The sequence below is a fragment of the Corapipo altera genome, unplaced genomic scaffold (genome assembly GCF_003945725.1).
Source record: "Corapipo altera isolate COAL_440 unplaced genomic scaffold, ASM394572v1 44, whole genome shotgun sequence".
NCBI classification, from domain to species: domain Eukaryota; kingdom Metazoa; phylum Chordata; class Aves; order Passeriformes; family Pipridae; genus Corapipo; species Corapipo altera.
Genome location: NW_020884880.1, coordinates 6,504,638 through 6,526,496, shown reverse-complemented (window position 1 = coordinate 6,526,496; position 21,859 = coordinate 6,504,638). Strand labels below are relative to the sequence as shown.

Sequence of the window (21,859 nt, the reverse complement as noted above, 5' to 3'; positions counted from 1 at the left end):
AGCTGCTTCATCTCTAGAGACAGAAACAGCCTTGTTGGGCATAGTTTTCATTTGCCATCATATCAATGGGTGATGCAGGGTCTGGCATAATACTGATCTCAGGTGATTTCACATTCGGAAAAATGTGTTGATTAGAGACTTCAAAGACAAAGCACTAAAGACATACCAGGAAGAAGGTATTACAGCCACTGATGTGTGGTTCCTGGGCAAAACCCCAATAAAGAGGGTATTTGACAATAAGGTTCTCATACCTTTTGTCTCTTTATTCTCCTTGTGAGTGCTGAGAAAAACTGCAGCCCTTATATGGAAAAAACCCACAGGAATTCCTCAAAGCAAGAGTACAGTAATTAGTGGTCTCTCTGACAGTAGCAATATGAGTGAGACAAACCCAAACTCTTTCTCTGCTCTAGCCAGTAGGAGAGAACATTTCTACTGTTGGCATTTCACCTATTTCATAATGTTGCTTGTTCCTGCTGTGGGCTGGACAAAGGCATTGAGTTTTGTGAGTCATTCTTGCTTCTCTGTTCTTTAGAAACAAAAAAAAAAAAACCCAAAGAACTGTCAAATCAAGCAAGTTCTAGTTAGCACCCATACTTCAGCTATTAATCCTGTAAGCTAAAAGGCAGGTCTCTTTGGCATAAGCAAGTTAAGAGCACAGATGACTGAATGCCTGCAATAACCTAATAGCTATTGTGATGGTTAGAAGGAAGATAAAGGCAGCAAGCAGCAGATTTTATAAGCAGCCTCCAAAGAGCCTTCATTTTTTTGTACTTGCAGTTAACAGTGGTCATCAGTAGCATTACTTTAAGACAAGTTTTCCAAAGCAGTCTGTAATTCATAATCAATTTGTTTCTAAATACATGGTTTCCAATATGCAGAAGCCATATTTTGAAGATGTGTAAGTGACACTGTGACTTAAGAAAATGAGTGACCTAACATCAGCAGAAAGGTGCCTGAGGATAGATGCTACTTTTCATAAGGACAGCCTAGAAATGGGACATCAGGTTTCTGCTCGCTGCCCTTACCATTCCCTATGATCAGTTACTTGAATCAGGTGTAGTGGGAGTTCTTTGACTATCTATTATGAACTCTTGTATGAACTCCAGCACTGGCTAGGATGCCCTAATAAGTAGGTCTCTGACCCTATCGCACATAAGTCAGATACTGATCAGTTAGGACAGAGGCAGAACCTGCAGAACAGAAAGGATGTTCTGCAAGGGCAGTCCTAACCAAGAGCAAGTTTATTTTGAAGCTAAATAGGTTTTAGTAAGCACAGATGACCACCTAATGCCTAACAAAATTTACACAATTCTACGATGACCTTCTTGAATGACAAATTCAAAGAAGGTTGTATCATAAACATGTTGATTTGATCCCTCCTCTCTTTAAACATCCATAGAACTAAGTACTTAAAAATGCACACAAATACATGCCATGACAAAAGACTATTTTCAGATCTCATGCAAAGAGATATTAAGAACAGTATTGCAGTGTGTCCCTTGGGACACAAGTGGCAGTAGGTACTTCTGATCAGCACAAGGAATCACAGAATCCCAGAATTGGGTATGGTTGGAAGGGATAACAGTGGGTCATCTGGTTCAACCTCCCTGCTCAAGCAGGGTAACCCTACAGTGCATTGCACAAGATTGCACCCAGATGGTTCTAGAAGTCTCTCCTGAGCAATTGCACACTTTGTGACAGCATAAAGCAAGAATCACAGCCCTGGGTTTTATGTGGATTGAAATCTAACGTGCAGAAAATCCTTCATGGAAACATTTCTGTGAAGGTTACTACTTTTCGGCAGTAGCAAAAGGCATGACTTTTCCTATACCATCCAGTTAATGAATTTAGCAAGCAAATTGCACTAGCAGTGCAGATGCAACTCGCAAAGTTCACCACTGCTCAATTTGAACGGAGATACAACTGCCTTTAAAAAGAAAAAAATAATGTTCCTAGGACTGCTACTGTAAAAGCAAGAACACCAAACACTGTGTTAGGGCCAATTTGGTATGTACTGTATTTACTGTAATTTTGAAAAATTTTGTATATATAATGTATATGGTTATTCTTCACACCTAATATTTGCTGAAAGCATGCCTCTTTTGGACTGCTTTTTATTAGCTGAAAGCTCTGCCTAACAGATAAAACACAGCTGAAGTTCCTTTAAGCACATAGGTGCTCACATTACTCAAATTGCAAGGAGGATTCAGCTCTATACAGGCACAGCAAGTTCCCAAGTGCTTTTGCAAAGGCCATGTAGAGCTGCAGTGGTCAGAGCTCAATGCAGAACCTGTCCTGCACAAACAGCTCATTACTCACATTGTATTCTTCCATGAGGCAAGATGAGACAGCAACTTCCATGAGAAATCAGGCAAGTATTCTGTGCTCAGAATGTATTAAACCTCCGTAAAGACTAGAAGTGCTACTGTACAGGTGTCACTATTTCGCTCTGCACTGATGGGGTAAGATGTTTATAGGTTCCCTGCTTTTTCTACAAGGCAGATAACAAAACAAGTTATGCTGTTCATATATTTTGATCATAGGCATGTGCCTCTTTTGTGTTTTAGCTCTAGAAACAAAGTAGCAGCTGTAGTAGCCTTTAGTAAGAAGTTTTCTGAATTCCAGTGGTGCTTATTTCACAGCTGTTCTTCCAAATCCTGTGTTACTTTTACAGGGCAGTTGGGCTTTTCTCACATTGCTGCACATGACAGCCTTTCCAAGGTACAGCTCTCACTGCCAGGCATAGGTTTTCGCTTTGGACCAGTCTCCTATCTTCTGAGAGCATATTGGACACTACGAGAAAATCAGCAGAATAGTACAGACTTCATTTCACTCCTTTGAGGTCATTAGGAAATGGTGTAATTGCTTCAACAGGACCATCGTTGGATTTTTACATTTAACACCACAGTTTCCTCACAGAATGGATTCATTACCAGATCAGGGACAGATATTTACCCTGTTTATAAAAGTACATAGAATTAATGAGAAACAGTAGTCCTAACATCCCATTTACTATTTAAATTACTCAGTCTAAGCACAGTGAGTGCACAGCATCCTATATCCTGTGACAATTGAAAACCGCATAGATGCTTATAGAGATTGTTGAGGTTTGCCTTTTCCCCTACCCCAAAGAACTGAATTGCATTGGAAGTTGAATAAATTGTTTTGTATCCATAATTAAATTCTTTCATTAAAGACATAGTGAGTTTAAGCCAGTCCATTACACAGAGGGTATAAAATGATCTATGTAGAGTAACTTTGACATTTTTTCTAACCCTGATTACAACTATTTGACTTAAATTATCAACACTATAATTTCCTATGCAAGAAAACACAAATCTGTGCACAATACAACAGCATTCTGCTGAATCCCTGAATAAACACTACCACCATCATCTACCACAGGAGCAAAACCCTCTAGTAGTAAAAAAATCCATGCTTACAACTCTGAGAGGAAGAAATGGTTGTTTCAAGCACTACTGAAAGTCCTGAGCTAATTACTATTCATGAAAAAGAAACACAAAAGTTGAATTGGGATCAATGTTTGGCATGTACTGTATTTTAAAAACTACTGAATGAAAAAATCCTGGTGATGGGGATATATATAATGATGCTGAAAATTCTTAAGAATGTTTTATTACCTCTTTTTTTGAACTGTATGTTCTGGTCCCCATGCATGGGTGTGGCTGTAGTCATCAAAACCAGAATCATAAATATGCAAGCAATGTGAATAATGATGTATTAGTAGAAGTAGCAAATGTTTATTTCTCCAGAAAAGTATGCCTAACTTCACAGAAAACTCTGCTTGAAATGTCCTAAGAAAAGAACCTAGACTAGTTGAAGTTAAGTGGCTCTACAACTCCACAGAACATTTAAATTATGGATAGTGTTTCAATTGGTTGTTTTGATCATTTTCATTTTTTTTAATGAAATTTATGTGGATCTAAAAATCTAACTTTTAATGACAATCAACAAATGTCAAGACAATATAAGATTAAATTCTCCTCACAAAACCTTCTTTTCAAAGAAAAACTAGTAAAAAGCTGACTAATTTCCTAGAAAAATTTTAAACATAAAACCATTGTGAAAGACACATTTTTTTCAATACTCAAATATCTTCGCACCAATCCTGACAGACAGCACTTTTGCTTGTACACATTGATACAGTTCCCAAGCTTGTGGAGCTGGAGCTGGGAACCTGGTAAGCATTTATCTCAGGTGTGAAAAATGGCTGTCAGGGAAAATGATGGTCAGTCTTCCTACTGAGCATGGAAGAACTTCAGTCAGATGGTCAATCTGTGATTAATATTTTTCAAAGATAGAAGGGAGGAGAGATGAGTCCAGTAGTGAGAAAGGGAAGTCCGAGCAGAAACACAAGGTTTCACCTTCTGGAGAGGAAAGGTCTTTGAGTAAAGGGGTAATAAAAGAAAAAACTAAATGTATTGAGAGATTCTTCCCTCATATGGAGTAAAATCGTGCAAGCACATAACACAGTTCCCATTTACTTTACTGGACCTGTTTACTTTATGACTAAGAACAAGACAGCAAGCCAAGTTTTGCAAGACATTCTGGTATTGCGAGGTTCTAGAGTGTAGTACAGCTTTTCAATCACTCTTCAACACCTCACTTCAAACTCCTTTTGAATAGACCCAAATAAATCCCAAGGGTTTTTCTGGCATTCCAGTCTGCAGAGCAGCTCAGACTGGGGTGAGTTCTGCCCCTACTGCGAGGATGGGTGCTGCTCCCCTACCTCTGCCCTGACACATGCTGCCACCTGCCCTAACACATGCTGAGCTGTTGCAGGGAAATGAGCCAGAACTCCTCGGAAAACGTGTCTGAGTAGTAACCATTTCAGGTTCAGTTCCCCAGTCTGGTTCACTGCAGAGCCACTGCAGGGTTCACTGGAGATTGTTGTACCGCCCTGAGGAAAGAGGAAATAAGCAACCATGAAGAGGGAAGGGCAGAACCATCTCTTTTAGCAGCTTAGTTGCAACTTTAACTATGATGTTCTAACACCTTTCTCTTGTATTGAAAGGAGTAAGATCAGTCCTCAGGTATTCCCTCAGAAATCTGAGGAAAAACAGGACACACTGTTAAATAAGATGTGCTTCTAATGGATTATTTTGCCCAAAAAGCTCCTGCTGCTGATATCCCTAGAACAGTCCAAGTTTTAGGAAGGTCTGCTGGTGTTTTAAACATGTGATGATTCACAGACTACATGACATACCTGTCTACAAAACCATTAAGTAAAAGTCCTCATATTTTCTACAATATTTGTAGACTGTATTCTCACAAGAAATTAGTCTTCTTCATATGGCTAACTTGTTTAAATTGTGGCATTATGCAGCAGACACTTCCCAGTTAAATGGTATCATTAAATGAAATTTTACAGGAGCTCCTGCCCCCAAATCCTGACTTATTGTCCAGACATATAAGGAACAGGGGAAAGAAAGAGGGACAGGAACAGTTCAGGGAGTGGGTGAGGGTAGTAATTTTTTTTTTAAAGTCCCACAGAACCTGCATAAAATAATCCATTAAGACAGCTGAAATTAAAATTAAGGTCTCAGTCTACATCAGACCTTTATGTCCAAAAATGTCTTTAATAATCCATTCTTAGTTAGATTCTTCTGAAATAGGCTACAAAAAACCAAAGGACATTAGAACATTATCTCTTCCTCCTCTGCTTACAAACTTGGGAAACCACAGAGAATTAATTTTAATATGGTGGTTTAAAAAATCCATAAAGGTTAGTGTTACATTGATTTTTATGTCAAATGTATGTCTGAATTTTGTAAGTCATTTGTTCATTTCCCCAGAATTTTAGTCGAAAAATAATGACATAATATAATACTGTGACATGATAGCATTATGTGGTATATTTAAATTGGGTTTACACTACGAGATTAATGAAGGGCATATGAAAAACATTATGAGGTCCAGTTGTAAATATGAAGAAAAATTCAGCGACTCATTTATGATCACATACACAATGAAAGCACAGTGCAACAGCATCCGTTTAAAGCTTCAGAAAAAGATTATATTACTGTAGCTTAGTTCCAAAAAAAAGTCAAAATAACAGAGAAGATATTCTGCATAACCAGAATAATTCTTTCCTAAATTTTCACATCATTATATTATCGTTTTTGCAAGAGTTCAAATTAGATTTGGGCTGAGATATTTTAATAGTGTTTCTGATCAGAGAAGTTCATACATTTTGCAAACACCTACCACATTACCAGCAAGCAGGAGCATGCTGACTTGGTTTCCTTGGGAACATTTACAGGCTGCCACACTTTTGAGGAATTTTTGTTTGTTTGCTTTATGTTTATTTTTTGCCTAACCACATCTTTGAAAGTTTTGTGCAATTCAGGAACAGCCAAGCATTTTTTCAAAAATACGTTCCTGTGGTAGTCACATGCATGAGTTGGTGAGGGAAAAAGGCAGCACAGTCAAGATGGGGTTTCTGCCAGTAACACAGTACTGAGGCTGAGGTTGTTTCCTTATGGACTTTATGTTTCAAACAACATGATACGTGCTTTTTTTGGATAAATTGCCTTGAAATAACACCTTCCCAACTGTGAGCTGTACATTTTGTGCATATCAGTACTACTGCTCATGTAATGACTCTTAAAAATGTATGTTGTTTTGTGTTCTTCCCAAATATTGATTTTTCTTACTCATTCTTTTGAGGATTCACATTCAAGTTTTATGAGATATCTGGGGAAACAATATATTCTGTCCATAGTTTCTTTAGGGGTCCAAAACTGTAGGAAGCAGTCATCTTATTGAACTTTTGCATGAATATGTACCAAAGCTAAATAAGTGCCTATGTAAAGTCTTGTTTCCTCTGAGGTCAAAAAATTACAACAGTTTATGATATTTGAGAATCTGAAACATAAGTTTCAACAATTATTTTCAAATAACAGTGAGGTAGAGAGTGTGAGAGTTTTCAGTTCTAAGAACAAGGCAGTACAAAGATTATGGGACTCAACGTATTTTAATTGGGCATAAACATGTTTATGCAGAGGATTATGGATTGTTAGGCTTCTAAAGTAATATGAAATAAGACTTCAAGCTTGCAAATTGAACTTCTCAACAGCATTCCTCGGTTTCCTTGGAACACATCTAGAACAAATTTAATCATTGTGAATTTGCCCCATTGAGTTAACCTTTTATTTTTGCTCCACCAATGAAATCCTAGGCTCATTCAACCAAAGCAAACATTATCAGGGTGCACACCTGTGTAAACATAATTCAGTCCTTCCTACTCCTCTGCCAAGGTTTTTCTGCTGTAATGATTGACTGACAATTTTTGTTTCTTTATAGCTACTCTAAAGTCTGTTGTAAAATGTATTTCTGAAGTAAGTAGCAGCACAAGCTGCGTCTGGGGATTGACCACCAGCGTGATAGACTTAATTACTTCTACTGAATTGAAAGGAAACAATACTATATAATTGAAATTTAAGAACAAACGATGCTAATACTCCAATTCCCTATTATGTATGTGCCTTTTAAAATCTAGATTTCACGACATGATTAAAAGACAGCCTAAAATACGAGGGAGTGCAGCTTATTACACAAGTACATTTTGTCTGTACTTGAACTAAATGGCAGCCTTTGATTTTGTTAAATGACAAATCACTTTTAATCGAGAACAAAGAAGTCTAACTGTAATTACCACTTGGACATTGGTGATTTGTTTTAGTAGCTCCTGTCAAAGAACAAAAAATAAATAAATGGAGCAGCTACAGCCTCTTGCAAGGTGCTTAGGTACTTATAGTGTCACCTTTTTAAAAGTCTCTTCAGGTACTGCATGTAAATATCCTTTTTCTGAATCCCAAATAACAATGAAATGTATATAAAATGTCTTTATGAACCACCAGATTTAATCAATGCTGAATGTTCAGCTATTGTTTACAAAACAATAAAACCCTACAAATTAAGATTTTTACTGATATGAAAACTGTATCTTTTCTCATTTATTTCCCCGTATACATTTTAGAGTTTGGGGATACATAATCTGAAATGAAGTACTGGACTTGGAGGCTATGAAAGAAGTTGACTACAATAGACTTCTTTTGGACAACTGAAGAGTGACTAAGATGAACATCAAGGAGATTCTAATCTTCCCTAACTTTGCTGATAAAGCCCTATATGATATTGTGAAGTTAGGAAAAGTAAATATATCTCTTCCTAAATATATTCTGTCCCTAACTTCTAAGAATGGTTGCTGCTAACTGCTAATAAGCTGCTGATAAAATGATTGCAGCATTAACTCAGATGGTATATTGTACTGGGACTGCCCACACGGAGTTAATTTTCTTCACTACACCTGTATGGTACCTTGTTTTAGACGGCTGACCAAAAGAATGCTAACAACACACCAATGTTTTCAGTATGGCTGGGTGGTGCCCACACAGGATCAAGACCTACTCTGTTTTTTCACTGCAAGCCCCAGCAGTAGGCTGGGGATGGGCAAAAGTCGGGGAGGAGAGACACCCTGAAGAGCTGCCCCCAGCTGACCAAAGAGACACTATGCACCAGATAAGGTCACTCTCAGCAATAAAGGAGAGGGAGTTTCTCCAAAGTAGCCATTACCTGTGGACTGGCCTGGCATCAGTTAGCTGGTGGGAGGTGGCAAGTGATTGCCTTTGCATCAATTGGTGATTTTTCTTTTTTTTATTTTTCTCCCTTCACTTATTAAACTGCCTTTATCTTGGCCCATGAAATTTTCTTGCTTTTGCTTTTCTAATTCTCTCCCCTATCCCACTGCAGGGTGAGGGCTTAGCTACCAGTTAGGGTCAACCTACCCCATATATTTGTGAACTGCAAATATACAGTGTACAAAGTTTGATAGAATGTTAAATGTGACCAAGCAGTGAGTACGTGATCTTTAAATACTGGTCAGTAGAAGAGTCAATATTAAACATCAGTAATATAGCAGGAGAGCTGCTTGTTAACTTTCTTCTCCAGAAGAAAAACCATGAATCTTTAAGCAAACTAGCTTTGTTGTCTTGATGAATAACTTTAATTTGGGGTACACTGAAGTGTTTCCAAATGTGTGCACTGAATTGCAAAAAAAAAATTAACACATGGTGCCTGACAGAATAAATATTGCACAATATATGAAGATGACTACAAAAGTCTAGGAAAATGTCTCAGCCATTTATAGACTTGCAGCCATATTAAGGTGCTATATGAAGCACTTTTATTATATCAACCTTTAATATCATACTTCCAGCCAGTCACGTAGATTTTTCTTTTCCATGTGAGTGTTTGAAGCTTGCTGCTGCGTGAAGTAAATAAAAGCTTCTTATTTTTCCCATTTTCCAATGCCAAAATGCATTTCTCTCAGAAAATTACAAAAATCTTCTAATTTTATTCTCCTCAAGTCTGTTACTTTCATTTTAGTCTTTCCTATGACCAATATACAGCAGAAAAATAGAGACTGTTCTAATAAATACCCCAAACACTGAATTCTTTCTATGGAATACTTCTGAGTAACAGCACTGCTATCTTGTGGAGAACATGAAGTTAATGGAAGAGCAGGATGCCATATTCTCTGAACACATTTAAGTAAATTCTTTTAAAAGCACTAACTCTGGTCAGCAGTGTCAGCAGCACCATTAGAGAAATGAAAGAAGAGAACTGATGAATCAGGAGGCTGTGTTCCTCTTGCCTAATATTTATTGTATAAAAGTTTGTCATCTAGACTATGCTACTCACATCATCTCCCTTTATTGTCAGTGGAAGCCAATACAATTTTCTAGACATGATTTCAACATCCCTATTTAAGACCACTGTAGAAAGAAACCCAACACTCTCTCTCCAACGCTAGAGAAGGCTGTCACTCTCCACTGACCAGAGGTGAAACGGGCTGTCTAAAAACAGGATGTGTTTTTTGGGGGACATTGTTTTGTTTGGAATGAACCCTGCTCAAGATCCACAAAGCTCCTGAGGGTCTGTACGTGTCCCTGAAATTGCAGGACTGGGATCATAATATAATCCGTCAATCTTTTTTGTTCCTTTGTTCTACTCACTTGCCAAAATGTTACCTTGCACCAAAATTAAAAGCTCTAGGCATAACACCCAGGTATATTTTGGCCAGCAGGATGCTCAGCAATCTGATGCATTGGGTTCCCCTCATGTAGGGCTCTGAACTCAGAAGACATCCTTCAGCTGAGCAGAATCCAGTATCCATTTTAGTGTCACTATCATACTTTCTTATCTTTTTAGGAAGGGACCTTGCAGTTGCCATAAGCGATTTCAGGAACAATGCAATTCTCTGACATCTCTTCCTGCTCCTTCAAACAGCTTTTGCTTGTTGTTTCTTCAGGACTGAATTCCTGCTGCACTCGTAGATCACCCACTCCTATGGACCTGTAACAGCAGTAGAAAAATCATGTTCATGTTTGATAAAAGTACTGGGACTTTCTACATCCTTTAGCTAGCACCAGAGACAACAACATCCAAGAGAAAAATGCCAACACACATTACCTGGCCTTCTCATTCTTGAGAGCTCTCAACAGCCATTTCAGAATCCCCTACAGATCCTCCAAGATCTTCCATTATAACTATGCATTTGCCTTCAGCTTTCTGTATAAAACAGTGAATTTCTTTCTCTGTCTCCCACTTGACAAACTGAAAGCTTGATCTTGATGACCAAGTATGTCAACACTATGTAGGGATGAATCTGTTAAAACATTTCAGATATATCCTTTCATCTTCTATATATGGAGAAGAGAAATAACTGGAAATAGGAAAAATCTGGAATACTGACTTGTTCAGATAAAACATTTTAAATGACAACAGCATAATTTTCTTTTAAGTTTACAACAAATAGTAGCGTATGGTAATGTACATCAGTCATATTGGATATTAGTCCATGGAGATTGGATTGTATGGATCTGGAAGGAAAAATGAGAAAAAACACAGGAAAATATATTAAAAAAAAGTGAAACCCAAGAGAAGTCTGGCTGTAGAACAAGATTTGGAATCACATGCTTTCAAGGGACACCCTCTGGAATCATATATCATATTTCCCTTTCTCTTTTTTCTTTCTCTGTAGGATCCGTGACAGCACTTCCATTTCTCAAGCTTGTCTGCAGGCACACAAAATTCTACACAAAATACTACTGTAGATTTTTGAGTTTTGTTTCCAAAACATAGGATCTCTGACTACTATCACTGCTTGCCCTCCCATTCCATGCAGAAAGCCTGACAGTTTGAAAGCATTCTGAGCTCCACTTTACAGAAAAGTAGGGTAATGTTTTCTAAATGAGATGCCAGAATTATCAGAAGGCTCTTCTCTATGCAAAAGACTCAGCATGAGCTGAGCCACTTTCCGAAGTCTACCCCTCTTTCAGCTTTACAGCATTGTGTGCAATGTCTGTTCCACTTTGGGAAGCCTCTGTGCTGCCATGTGTAAGCTGACACTGAAGCAGAGGATTCATTCAAGACTCCAGGTAAACATTCATATGTGCATTTACCTCCATCCTCCCACACAATACTTCTGTCACACATTTCATATGGAAGCACTGAGCTGATGAACCACATCTTTTCTCAGCTGTTTTCTGTACTTTTGGTCAAGCGAGGCACCCCATCATTTGAACCTTCATTCAGTCTGCTCCCACTCCTGTACAGTTAAGTAACTTCAGGACCTAATGCCTGCTCCAGTCCTGCTTGCTGTTGCTATACCACCAGTGTGAAAAATAGGCAGGAAATGAAGGTTTCTTGAGTAGTTCTTCTGAAGCATCTCAAACACTGACCTGTTTGAGTTTTAAAGAACAATTCCAAACCAGGTACTCAAAAGCAAAAATGAATCATCACAGAAAAGCAACACCCAGACCTTCCTGTCCCATGAAAGGACATGGCAAAAAGGTTGGCTGTTCAGCACTGCCCATCCATCACAACAGCTTGTTCCATACCGTTGAGCTAATAAGACTGAAAATTCAAGTATATCAGTCTCTAGAACAGTGCTAATCATCAGTTCCCAAGAGAGAGACAAGTATCAGACTACGTGAAAATGTTGGCTTTGTTTTGGGAATGTGGCCTACTTCTACAATACTCTGTTGCCTAAAGATTGATCAAGTTTTAAGGAAATGGTGAACAACTGTGTTTTGGTTTTGTCTCTTAACTATCCTCCTGCTCAATCAGATGAGATTATAAAAAGTGTGAAATCTCTTTAATCTGACTGTGCTTTTAAGAAAAAGGGTGGTTAAGCCTGAGAACAAGCTTTCAAAAGTAAGTGGAGATGGACTGGAGATAGGATGGCAGCTATAGATTCACATAAATCAACAGGTGTTAAAAGCATCTATCCCATCCTTAGCTTTATATGTGCTGTGCACAGGTGTTTATTCTATCCTCTACTTTCTACAAGAAATACATTTCACAATGACTGATTTCACATTAAAACATTCTAATCCACAAGGAGAATCTACCTGCCTGAAGGTATGAGAGAAAGTGAGCAAGAAAGAGTCAATACTGTCAAAACCTGCACAGTCCTGCTAATACACAGGGAAAATCCAGCTGTCTCTTTCCCAGTGACGAAGTTATGGATAGTCTCAAGCTGCCCTAGGCAACAAATTTGCTGCATGCTGCACCATCACATGCTAGAAAACTGAGCTTGAGCTAAGAAATAAATCAGTTTTAAAGCTTGGTATATCACAACATTTTTCTTTCAAAAATATAGTGCAACAGTGCAGCTTGAAAACCAGTGCAGCACCGAGCTATAGATTAAAAAACAATTGATTGCATTACAAACACAGCCTGCCAAAAAGTACCAATCATTGCTAGGGGGATTTGGGAGCTTCTCACATTCCAGATTGTAACTTCAGCATGGCATTGATTTTCAAACTAGAATAGTCATGGTAAGAGATTTTTTAAATAATCCATGCAAAACCATAGAAGTACATATGCAGGTGTCATGGCAACCCCACCGGCATTGCTTTTACTGAAGTGTTTCATTTTCCTTCACAGCAGTGAAATGTCTACTAAATGCTTTTTACTCCATCAAATCAAATACAGACAAATGCAACTCTTGTCAACAACACAGGTTATTTTATTGTTATGAATGTTAATGGTGCATACTCTTACTGGATCCATTGTACTCAATAAAATATAGCACATTACTCAGCTTCACCAGAGAACATTCATCTGTTCTGACAAATGCTCAAAACCTGTACATGTCTGGAAGCACATGTGACAACAGTCACCCAGTAGCTGCAGTTAGAGTGACCATGTAACACCCTGTGGTTGGTGGCCCCAAAGTTCAGGGTGCAAATACATGCATGCAATGGCACTTTTCTCAGAATTAATTCCTTGACTTACCTCATATTAAGATGCACATTTTTAGGGGAAGATAACATGCTTATGTGTGACAGATAAAGTTTAGTAATACAACATAAATTAACAGTGCAGACAAGGAAAGCTCTGTTATGGAGCCCTCAAATTTTTACAATCTGAAATTATAGACTTTCTTCAGACTTTAACAATCTTTAAAAAGCACCTGCTTATCAGCACACGCGCTGCGCTGCAAGGGCTCTGATACAGCACAATAAAGATAATTTTGTTATAAGAACTATTAATTATGAATTCACAGCACCAGATTAAATTTGCTGGGGCAATTTGGAAATTAGATGCTTACTAAAAGTGGGTAATTTTTTTAGTCTTCCCTGATGACTTAATACAGCTAAATGCATCTCTGTCCCTTACTGATTTCTGAGAGATCAAAAGGTGAGCAGAAAATCTTGCTTTCTGCTTTTCGGAGTGACTCTAGTATGCATATATTGCAATTCCTCCACTGAGAAACATCTTGTCAATGAGGACATTTCACATGCATAATAATTAATTTGGACAACATTGAGTTCTGTGGACCAGAAAGGGAAACGTTTCTCCACATTATGGAATAATTCAAACATTGGGTCATATCTACAAAGAACATGATGTTGCTTCCATTTGCCACCATCTAATAATTTATACCTAAAATTTAACAGAAACATGGAAAACCCCATAAGTGCACTCTTGGCGTTAAACATTTATATCTGCACTAAATATTTCACAATAAATATTTTAATGCAGTGCAGAGTTAGACATATTCCTCTTGCCTTATTTTGAATATTTTTCTGTATTTTATGGACAAAAATCAATGCGACACTTTTGCACGTCTGTCAATATTAGCTCTCAACGCATCTGCAGCTTAGAAGGTTCTCTACTACAACCTGTGGTCACTATTATGCAAAGTTAAAATAGGTTGTTTTAGGGATTCAATGTTTTAACACAAGCCCACATGTGCACAGACAATAGTACACAGCCACATCAGTATGTCTGTGTATGTTTACCCTAGAACAAAGAAGTACAAAGCAGTCAATCACCTCAAGAATTCTGAGAAGTGTACACAAAGTAAAAACAAAAGATTAGCCCATTAAATATATATTGCTGCTTGTTCACTTGGTTGTATTTTTCAGTAAATCAGCTCCCATTCCCCAAGATGAAAGTTCAAGAGAACCAAAAAATGCTGCCAGTTACTTCAAAGAGATTTTTTTCAGTAAGGCCCAGATTGTTGCAAATCACTACACTGAAGTTAATGTATAAAAGCCACAACAAAGTCCTGCATTTAATCCTGCATGCAGTATTTCTCTCTGCCTATGTCAGAGTAGGAACCAAAATGTTGCCTTTTTATTGCTGCATCTTTACCCATGTAAGAATAAGATTCTACATCACAAAAAGGAGTAAGGGCTGAATAATATTATTCAAAACCCAGATGCCATGTGAATAAAACAAAATAGTCATTACTGAAACATCACAGGATTTCCTTATTTATAGACTATTCAGACACCACCAAGACTGCACATGCTACAACACGCTTTTTCAATAGCCTTTCAGAGTACTTGAGAGATCTATTTTACAAACCTATATCACCATCCAGAGAAAAGCCATGTATATAAGGGTAGAAGTAAAATACAGCAGGCAAACACATACACTTCAAGGAATAAAGAACATCTAATCACTTTTCACATAAAAGGAGCGCTGAAATGTTTTCCTGTAATGCTGACATTCACTTTGAGAGGCCTCCTCTTTGAAGATCTATTACCCTCAGAGATGCAGAGTTTTTGAAACATGGGTTTCTATTTTCTAAGAGACCACTTGAAGGAAAAAAGAAAACTGCTTATCCCCAGCTGGCACAGCCAATCCATTGTATGTGGTTTTTTGTCAGTAAAGACTTCAAGAGAAACTTCTTCAGGAAGTATCACTTTCCCTTTTGACCCAAGCAATTAGTCTTTTCAGTGTAGTGTTGTCTAAAAATGGAAGAAAAGAACTTTCTGGACAATATTAATATAAGATAAAGTAGAGAGAAGTCTTTAATAAAGCACTTTAAGGCACACTGAATACATAAGTGTATGATAGTGTACCATACATCATTGGGCTTCTACAATTTTATAGCACTAATTAATTATCATATCTAATGGATACATCCAACTCGAAAATTGTCCACCTCCAGAACCTCCCTCAGGTCCACCCCTTGACATACCTTCCCAGAACTGAGTTGGAGGTCTCAAGACCCCTTTCTTCTTCAGCATCATCATCTTCAGATCACATGCCTTCTTTGGAGCTTCTCTGAGGTCTCTGGGCCTTAAAGATATGTTTGACTACAATGATATCTTTTTAGGTACATGTCCCAAACAAGATGTACTCACTAAAATCTTTTCCTTGAAAAGAACATTAAACAAAACTTAAAGAATTGTGGGAATTTTATACAGAGCATGAGAAAGGGAGTTTAGTAACTGTTAACTGCTGTTTTAAAGTGTTAGATACTATAGAGCTATACTAAAAATCTATATGCTACATACTTAAGAATCCTAAGGCATGAGTAGTCCTGCCTGCAGGGCAAACTAGTGGAATAATGTCTTTGCAAATAAGTGGATCTGTTCAAAAGACAACTTATGAAATCCTGTTTCCACAGGTAAAAGGAAGAATCAGGCAAGAGGGACTTATGAACAACAATGTCCAAAAGCTTCTCCTAGGCTGTCCTTGTTCTAAAACCTTCCTCTCTCACTGCTTTTTTCAAGGTGGGGGGAAAGGCAGAGACACCTAGACAAGCTCAGTCCTACTGAACTTCTCAGAGGATTCACACGAAGTACAGAATTACCCCCTGGAAGCACATCTGCCTGCACAGCTGCAGTAGTCAACACCATGTTACACCATCACTCCTCCTTTGCTCCTTGTCTTTCAGACTGCTCTTTTTCCCTTTCTCTTCCTGATGCACACACAAACTAGCCTACACAAGCCAGTAGCTAGAGGCCACTATCCAAACTGTAATTTGGACTCTCAAACTCACACCTGAGCTTCAGATCTGCTGCGAAGATTGTTTTTGGTTCACAGATAGTGAGCCACACTCCCAACCAGTTGATGCACAGGTCTCCTACTCTGACAGGTCTGTAGGCAAGAGAGGCGCAGGGGCAAAATGGTCTGCAAAGATCTTCTTTCTGAAACAGTGGAGAGATTATTTCCTACCATTTGTCCTAGAAATCACAATGCTTACCTAAAAGTAATTTTGGCCACGGGCATAGGGCTGTGGCGACATTTTATAATAAGGTGACGGGGCAACGTGAACAATGCCTTCATCTGCCAGGCAACTCTGCCATCCATGTGCCATTAAGACTGCATGGCCCCTTGCCAGACCTAAATGTGCTCTGCCTCATAAACACACCAGGCTCACGTGGAAGCAGTGTTTGGTTCAATGGTTCTTTCCACTTGGATTTTTACGTGCAAAAGAAGTCATGACTTCCCCTTCACTATTTTTGTCACTTCTGTTGTCCACAATGAGATAAATACAAAAACATCTGAAGGCAGGAGCTGACATGGCAGCAATAGTTGTAGATCTCTATTCAGAAATGAAATGAGGACAGAGAATAACCACTGGTGTTTGACTCTTCCCTGTTCTTAGGGATTGAGACAAATATTGTATGAACAGACTCCTAAAAAACAGAGTATATAAAAACAGCAGGGGTGTAATACTGATATGAGGACTGGGAGTTCATTTCATAAGAATGATGATGTGCTCTACAGCTACTTAGTTCATGAGTTACAAGTGAAGCAATTTGTTAGGGTTCCCCCACTCCATTCTTTTTCACAGTTGCATGTTTGTATACATTGTTCTTCCACACTCACAGTCCTCCAATAGCCATTACAGGGTGTGCCTTAACTAGTGTGTGAAAATATTGGTAAAGGTCAGGAGAGGGAAAGAAAACAAAATTAAAAATGTTTTGGTTGGTTGGTTGGTTTAGTTATTGGGGTTTTTTTTCATTTTCTCAATACTCTTTTAAGTTTTTATTGATTATCTGATCAGTCTTTAACCTAACTTTCACTTCCTTGGTTAATACTTAGATGCTGCCTCATATATAATATATGCCATCAGTTTGGTTTTAGAGAGTTTACTATTTTCAGGAAAAAAACGCTGGTGAAACACTGTTCACCCCATAATTTCTCTCACCCTTACTGGCCAGGTTGCCTCACTGTACTATCCACTTTTGTCCTTAAATTCAAATATGTCTGAGATTTGAATTTCATATCTACACCTCATACATTTTACTCATGTGATTTCCTTATGCCTCCATAAATGTTGGTGAATGGGGCTATCACCTATAATGGTAAAATTTAATGTTTCAGTGTTGCATAGGTCTAGCATATACACAACACCTAGAACAGTGCTAATTACATTGGTATCAACTTTGTCTTTCCAGTCATTAGGTGTATTACTGAAAGGACTGTAAAATTAGAGGTTCTATAAAAAACACGCTATTCTATGTTATTGTTTCCAAAGTAAATATATAAAAATATAAATTAAATATTAAATGAAAAAATGCAAAGCTTTGCTACTGAGGATACTGAGTCAGAAACAGAAATGCAGACAATTAATAAAATAACTGTCCTTACCTATTCACTTCCCTCCTCCGTAGAGGCCATTAATGTTTAAATGTGTATAAAAAAGACACTCAAGTCAGCACACAAAGAACACAAAGTGTATGAAAGATACTAAATAAATTAAGGACACCTCACATGTCAGAAAAAAACCAAAAAACAAAAACCATTTTATAACTCTTATCTCTCCCAGCCAATTCTGCACAGTCACCTTTCTGCTCCTTTTACAGGGACAACCAGGGATTCCTGGGACAGAAGAACAAGGAGAATCCCAGCCTCTACTCCAAACTGTTTCAATGTTTTATAAGTGTATATTAAGACATCTTTGGTTTTGATTAACTTATAAAACATTTTGTCTTCTAGATAGATATGCTTAAATGTCACGAAGGGGGAAAATCATAATTATGAGTGTCTTATTAAGACACCTTGTCTTGCTTCTGGCAGAAAGTTCTTACAGTCTGTTCGTTCCTACAGTCAAAGAGTTTATAGTGAGGAGGAGACATACCTATGCTTTGAAGCTAAACCAGGTTTTCAACAAGACTAATTCTGATTGTAAAAATAAACAGCGAGATGAAGGAATGACAATACCTAAGTGTTCTTACTCCTTATCTCCCTCAAGATCTTCAAACACTTCAAAACCCGATGCAGTCTGTTACACCCCAAAATGTGAGGAAAATCTCCAAGCAGCTTACTGGAATGGCTCATAGGTAGCTGGATATTTGAAATTCCTTGGTTCTTTCTTACACCAAACAATCACTTTGCCAGATAAAAGAGTTTCAGAATTAAAAAAAAAGAAAAACCACTGCTAAAGAAACACCTCAAGCCAAAACCTTTTTCTGAGCTCCAAGTCTCGATACCTGGTTATGATGGGCTCTGCCTCTTCACCAAAAGGCTAGGCTGCATTTCACATGCTTTTGATGAAACACCTTGTCCTATCCTTTTAGTTCCTTCCAGGACACTCACCTGGGTTTTGAGGAACCCCATTTACATTTTTATTTGAGGTTGCAGTCAAGAGGTTTAGCATTGCAAAAACAGTGTCTCCTCGAGCTGTCTACCTTAACAGTCACATAACGTAGTCGCTTCATCTTCTGGTCTTTCTCAACCATCTTACAGACTTCCATGTGATTGTTTGCAAGCTCTGGTGCCATTTATCATCAAGAAATTCTAGAAAGTTACTAGTTAACTAGTTTTCTTGTCAAATTTCTCCCATCTGAAAAGATGAACTCCATCTCCTGCCTCTGGTCTCAGGTCACACAACTCCAGCAGCCACATCTCTCACAGGAAGACCTTAGAGACAGAACTACTCTGACTTACAGGTTTGAAGGCACAAAGAATGGAGTTGACTGAATATGTCTCAGCTGCTTTTCAGTAACACTTTTCAGTGAAAAAAGTTTTTGAAAAAAAAGAAGTGTCTGATATTTGTGATATTTTGTCCGAAATATTTCAGGTGTAGAAGCTTTTTGTGAACTTGAAGTTTTGCATTAAAATATCATAAAACTCAGACAGTGACTAGGGTTTTATGGTTGAAAATTTCCACATGAGAATAACAATAACAGAAAAAAATACAAGTTAACCTTATGAATAGATTAACTAGTACTAAAGGAAAAATAGAGTAGAACTGGATAACAGTCCCCACACCTTCAGACTTTACGTTAATCATAAGATCATTCCAATGTAACCCTTCAGACATGCCAATAAACAAATACATAATTTATCTGTGAATAAATGCAGCAATATTTGTTACCCTGAAAACAGAAAGGCATTTCACAGCTGCAAAAAAAAATCAGTAATGATGTAGGGATTTTCTATACTCCAAATTATACTTAAAATCTCTCTACTCAGATCTATGTGAAAACAGTATCCATTTTCCAGAAATTACTTTTCCTTTGCAAAGAGACAAGTTAATGTTCCTTCAGAATGTTCCTCCTTAGATCTATATTTCATGTTAATGTGAAAATAAGGAAGATAACACTACACGCTGTTGGATTATCTTATCAAAAATGAGGAAAATGGTAATAAATATAACATCTTAGACTTTTTTTTTGTGGAGGGGCATACCTGTTTATATTAGATCTCAAGTACCTAGGTAGGTACTTATAGTCCCACTGGAGAATTATTTAGCCAAAAGCACATCATCAGATATCTTCTAACATTGAATTAAACAATATTTGACTTGCTTACAGCTCCTATTGAAAACATAGGGAAGTAAGATGTTCTTCTGCCTGAAGCAGGCAAGGACTTAAAGAAAAAAAATTTTGAAAAGCAAAAAATATTGTGTTCTGGGATACAAGCATGCTACAGGAGCTATTTAACTACAGGGTGATTCTATTTCTGACAGCACTGGAAAGAATCTGGCTCTTATTTTTTTGTTCTCCCTACACAAAAACTTTCAAAAGAGCACAGATTTCCTTTAGCTAATATTAAAAGGAGAAAAAAAATCTCTAAAAATTCCGTGCATATGAAAGCTAATTTCAAGAGCTGAAAGCTCTTTGAGCAGGAACTGATACCCAACAGCAAACACAGCTGCAAAGTTTCCATCTCATCCTGCACGATTGCAGACAGCAGCTGTGCTTCAGCCACCAGCCAGCAACTGCCCAGAAAGGCAGCTCCAGCTCTGTGAGAACTGGACTGAAATCTGCATGGTAAAGGCCTGTTCGTGAGCTGCCTTTCAATCATCAACAAAATACAATACCCAAAATACATTTCAGAAATAATCACTTCAAAATTTGTAGCTCTAAAGGACTTGCACTGGTCAGGGAACAGTGGCTGGGCAAAGTCTTAGCCAGAAAGTGTCAGCCAAGGGGTGAGATTTCACTAGCAAGCTTGGGCAATTTCACAGTTTGCAATCACTGAAAAGGAAAACTTCCCACCTCCAGAACTACCCACCACTCCTGTCTACACACTTCCTCTTCTTCCTTCACATCTGTTCTACTGTTTCACTGATCCCTTTTGTGAGTTAAATCAATTTGCTAACCTGGCAAAAAAGTAACCAGCAAAAACAACTGGAGGTTTCCTATGGTGCTACTGAGTTGAACGCTTTCACAAAGACAGGTCCAGAGCCACCAGGGAACAGAACATGGGGCTCAACCTGCAGGAAAAGGCAGGAGAAGAGTTGGAGCAGCACATCCCCTTCACAACAGAAATGCAACACTGATTCAGCTCAGTGGCTCCTGAAACAGCAAACTATACCTAACCTAATTCTCTGACAAAAAAAATCAGGATAATGCTCATAATTCACATTAAGTTGACTAGGGTAAACTCTTCCTATACCGTGTGAGATCACTAAGTTTAGAAAATAAAGGGTTTTTTTAATGAGAGGTCCAATTGAGCAGTTTCTAATTACCCGAATGCCGATGGGCATAAAGGGTTACAGCTCTTTTTAAGACTTCCATTGACTTCAGTTAAATTTGGATGAAAGTCTGGAACTTTACCGTTCTACTATAATTACTTAATCTTAGATGCACGCCTACAAATATAAAAATACTGCCGTTATCTGATATGGAGAAATATATTTACAGAAATAAAGTGCTGTTTTGATATGCATTGCTGGCATATTCCTATTTTTGTTGTTATTCTTGAGTCAAATATTATCCCTGATGAAAACATAAAGCCACTTGCACTAGAACACTTATCAACTCATTTTTGCATGCCACAGAATAATGAATCAAAACATTAGGTTTGATGCCAGGTTTACGTATTTCACAAAAGGGAAAAATAAATTAAATTTTCACTTATAGGTGCATTTATATCATCAGTAAATACAATACAGTCATAAAACATTTAAAAGCAATGAGCTAGGGCAAGAATGAAACGGGAATACTACAGTACCATATTTACAAATAGTCAATAATTAGTAATGAGAAGCACACAAAGCTTTCCAAATAGCTACAGTTTTTTTTTCTTAGCTCACTGAAACTCATGTTCTCAAGACTGTTATAAA

At 37.8% G+C, this 21,859-nt stretch overlaps 1 long non-coding RNA gene across 1 annotated transcript in view; it reads right to left on the bottom strand.

Annotated features, from left to right (window-relative positions):
• LOC113945261 overlaps positions 1–4,925 on the bottom strand; it is a 29,940-nt gene extending 25,015 nt beyond the window's left edge. The window contains exon 1 of the long non-coding RNA XR_003527017.1: positions 4,848–4,925. This is a non-coding gene — a long non-coding RNA (uncharacterized LOC113945261). The remainder of the gene's footprint in view (positions 1–4,847) is intronic.
• Between the last annotated feature and the right edge of the window lie 16,934 nt (positions 4,926–21,859).